Genomic DNA, 4,598 nt, shown 5'->3' on the forward strand with positions numbered 1-4,598 from the left:
CTACGAATCAAACAATTTTTATGTTAATCTCATGCATCAGCTGTCGTTTTTCCTTCAAAACCTTAAAGCGTAATGCCTGTGTAAACACTCCATACAACTGAATGCTAAAGGTAAAATCCGAATTAATGACATCTTCTGTTTAAGACATAATTTCCTGTATGTTAAGATTCATGATGTTTGTAATTTATAACAGAATAACAGATTGTGAGCGGATGGAAAGAGTAAGGATCACTGTTGGGACAGAACGAACAGATTAACATAGCCGATTAATGATTTATTACATTCTGTGATAACGGCGTTTTGGAGAAATACAGGAGAACGAAAAGACATGTCTCCTCAACACTCCTTGAGTTCTACTAAGCTGGCTAATTCCATGCTGGCGCCTGCGTGGTTTGTCTTTTGCTAGGGAGTGTTGTTCTTTGTTTTACTTTTTTAACAATCTTCACCAGAAAAAGTAAACTGTGTGTAGCTTGTTCCCAGGTTCCTGCTATTTCCTCTATTTTTGAACGATTAAGAAAATCTGTTATTAGAATTACAAGAATAGGTTAGTGGACGTAAATTCTGTCGCCAGAATACAAATTGCTTACCGAAATTTGCTATAAAAACCGTTTCTTAGTGTTCTCCTGAAGCATTAACAAATGATCATAACAGTCCTGAAAAGGGAAATTACGCTGTAAGTATTAATTGTATCCACTAAAAAAATATGCATCTAACAGCCGATTCATCATTACCGCCGGAATATTAGGGGACTAAATCAAGAAGATGAACGGAAAATGAGAAGAAAATATCGAGGGCTTTACAGGCACAGCCATCATAAGTTACACAGTAAACGTATAGATTACCACATTTATTAACCTTACTAAATACGTATAATCTAAATACTTCAGGGGTTCTTCTTCTCATGTCCCGTAAGCCATTTTATTCTAAGGCAATTTATTCTACCCCTAATACTAATTTACTACCTGTGTTTGGTTTTACGAAAGAACTAGTTGAAATTTTTGGCATTTTTAACAACATACTTGTTCCTAAAAAAACGAGACGAAATCGTTTGACGAATTTTGAAATTACGGAATTTGGAGCTGGCTTTTTGCCAACGAAAACTGGAAAGCTGCAGATTTTCTAACAAATCAATCCAAATGTCTGACACGATCAAGGCTATATGAAGATATATTCACCGATATAAACTGTTGGGTGCCTCAATAAAGGCCTTTTTGATAATCAGTTACCAGAAGTTCTTTTGGGTGAATCGTCGTGTACAGCACTGAGCAGTAAAACCAGCACAAAACTGAACTGCAAAATCAGTTAGCCCTGCGAAATTACATAATTATATGCTCTGAAAGGTTCGAAAACTATTTCCGAAAATTGTCTAAAAAGATTGTAATCTAGTTTGAAATCTTACAAATTTTATTATAGACCCAGACCTCCGAAACCAACGGAGAACACAATGCCATAAACCTTGTAAAATGAAAAGTCTGAATCGGAATAGGAAATTCTAAATAAAGTTTATTTCATAAGATCATTTTAAGACGTGATGGAAACTGGTCTGAGAGGGTGTATAATCTGAGAATTACTCTCGATCAATTTTTTTGCTGAGATGAGAATTTGCATTCAATTTCTATTTTGTAGTCTTGAAGGAAAGTCATATTAATTATGGAAGGTGATGATAGTGTTAATTGTCAGGTTTGTTGCAGAAAACCAGTTTCTTTATTCACAATCTGCAGTTTTTAGTCGCCAATTATCAACAAAACATTTTTTCTCTTTGACGCACGTGATTGGTTTTTTGAATCATATTTCTAAAATGACAACGAAAAAAAACAAAAAACAAGCCAACCAATAAAATCCGATAAACATACTCATTGTTGATGTATAACTTTCATTATACAAGCAATATCCAATGGAAACAAAAGCTACCGAATAAAAATTTGTTACCCCTAAATAACATAAGTAAGCCTCCTATAATTTTGCCCTCGTCAATTTTTTTCTGGATTTGAATTTTCCAACATATGATCTCAACCCAGTTGTCCGTTCTCCTTCCTTCCATCCCCAGTGTTGAGTCCCAATTCTTTTTCTTGAAATGCGTCATATGCAAATCAACATTGGAGAGGGGCAAAATATAAATTGCTTTCGACAAATAAATTTCACTTTCGGGCGATCAAAATCCGAATACTACTTCTGATGATTGAAAAACAGAGAAAGGTGATAAATGCGGTCATTACAGCGTCTAAAAATAATTCTACGTGTTGTTATTTCACTGAGGTGAGATGAATAAAGTGCAGGGAATAACACTGAATCAACGATCTTCCATTCCTTGTTAATATCTGGCGACAATGCGTGATGCTGAAAACAGGAAAGACGGCGACTTAAAAGTTTCACGTGGAATTAAATATCAAATGTATATTAAGTGGAGACGGGACGTGGCAAAGGGTTCTATCATTTTATATTTTTGTTATAAAAATGTGTGACGCCCGAAGGAAAGGATGACACACATCTTTTCACGACACATAACTTTCAATCACTTTCATCTCAATTTTCATTCTGGAAATTTAAAAACAAAGTCAAAACGAAAAAATCCCCCTACACATCTCTAGCCTGGCCCCATAAGAGGAGAACAAAACATCAAAAAGTCCAATGAGTCAGTGATTCGTGAGTGATGAGTCAATAAGTGAAATTTTGAAATACGGTAGAATACTGGTATAACTTGAGGTAAGCTGGATATTTGATCAGGCAGAAGTATGTGTTTTCAGGGTCTCAATGCGATTTATTGATCTTACTATAGCCCGGTTAGAATGCATGCCACTTAGCGTGATTGCTCGGTAGATAGAAAAAATTTGCAACGTAAGTAAACATCACACCATTTATGGTAAACAATTAACGGTCATTTCAAAACTGAAATGAGCCCAGTTTGTGTGTACGTAATAGCCTTGTTTAAAACACATTATTATTATAGATCGACAAAGTTGAAAATATCATTGAAACAACATCTGCAGTAAACTGTAGGACGAATAAATTTCAGTTTCGGACGATCCAAATCCCAGGAGAACGTATAGACTAGCACGTTTATGGACAAGAGCCAAGGAAAAACAGTGATTATAACCTTTACAGCTTTTAAAAATAATAGTCCTGCAAGCTGTTATTTCATTTGAGTTGAATAAATTGCAGGCACTGAGAGAGACCTTTCTTTCACTCGTTGTTGGACATCTCGCGATGACGTGCGATGCCGAGAAAAGGAACATGGCTACCGAGAGCTTTCTGCGCATAGTGACGTGTTATTAAAAAAAATAAGTTTAAATAATGGCTGAAAGGGGCTGATAGTGAGGAACAAAGGTCGCAACAAGGGTTCTGCAAGCAAATAGCTCAACTGGAAAAATATTCGACTCACCTGTTTACTACAACAATATAATTTTGAACATTTTCAATTTCGACTCATGACTTAACAATCAATGACTCATTTCACGCGTCTATATCTTAGCCATATTTGAGCCATGTAAACTGGCCTTTAATTTTTTAGTCTAGTTGAATAGTTGGGTGAAAATTTCGATCAAAGCGATTAAGCACTACTTTGTAACAATATATATATTGAGTTTGTGAACGAAATGCTAAACTATGACCACTATAATAAAAGTTTAGGACAGCCCATTCCAGGGTGTTCGCTTGTTATTTAAGGTGAAAACAATGAAAACTAAAATTTGGATGCTTTTCTTTCCTGTAGACTCACGCAAATGACTTTGCGTATGCGCTACGGAGCTAGAGGCTAAACCGACAACAGTACGAATGGCAAGCCTTTGCAACTTTTTTTTTTTATTATTACCTCACTTTTGGTACTCATTAACTGGGTTTGGCCGAAACATCAGGAATACACGGGGTATTTAGCCTAAGAGGTCAAGACTTGCTAAAAATTACCAATTGTATTTCATTTAAATATGAATTACTTACCAACGGTAGTTTCCAAAAAAACGCTTCTTCGTGTTTCTCAGTTGAGTTTTCAGAAAACAGTAACAATCCTGTGACATGGAAATTATATAACGAGGTTTAGTTTTATTCTCCTAATATAAACTATCTTCTGTACAAAATTGTATTGAAGAACCGGCTCACCACCATGATTTATGATGTATCTATGATTTATCAAAGCAATGAAATTTACTCTTGAATGTGCTTTAGCCAAACAGGAATTTACAATTACTATCGCCATAATGCAAAATACTTACCAAGTAAAGTTGTCAGAAACTCTCCTTCATGATCCTCCGAGGTTTTAACAGAAAACAATAACAATCCTGCGACAGGGAAATTACACAATGAGATTTAATTTTAATGACTTGAAGTAAACAGCATCGTCCATGTGAGTAGGACATTAACCAAAACTCACCATTACCGAGTATTCGAAGTTTGTATGAGGACTTAATGATTTATTCAGAATAATGGAATTTTTCTGAAGAAATTGAGGATATTGATACCAAGCTTAAGGGCGGTGGTATGCAACTACTGTGTAATAATGTTTCCAAACAAAATTTATTATAGGCATATAATTACTTACTGAGTTAAGTTGCAAAAACACTTCTTTGTGTTCCCCTTAGTGGTTCACAGAAAACCTAGAAATATCC

At 35.2% G+C, this 4,598-nt stretch overlaps 1 protein-coding gene across 1 annotated transcript in view; it reads right to left on the minus strand.

Moving 5' to 3' along the window:
- LOC146489888 (hsp70/Hsp90 co-chaperone CNS1 homolog) overlaps positions 1 to 4,598 on the minus strand; it is a 187,430-nt gene extending 182,832 nt beyond the window's left edge. The window contains exons 1-4 of the mRNA XM_085119356.1: positions 4,532 to 4,598; positions 4,206 to 4,271; positions 3,934 to 4,001; positions 588 to 653 (exon numbers count right to left, since the gene is read on the minus strand). The gene's annotated coding sequence lies outside the window, so the exon portion shown is untranslated. The remainder of the gene's footprint in view (positions 1 to 587; positions 654 to 3,933; positions 4,002 to 4,205; positions 4,272 to 4,531) is intronic.

The sequence above is a fragment of the Pavona decussata genome, unplaced genomic scaffold (assembly GCF_977016875.1).
Source record: "Pavona decussata unplaced genomic scaffold, jaPavDecu1.1 SCAFFOLD_2, whole genome shotgun sequence".
Taxonomy (NCBI): Eukaryota; Metazoa; Cnidaria; class Anthozoa; order Scleractinia; family Agariciidae; genus Pavona; species Pavona decussata.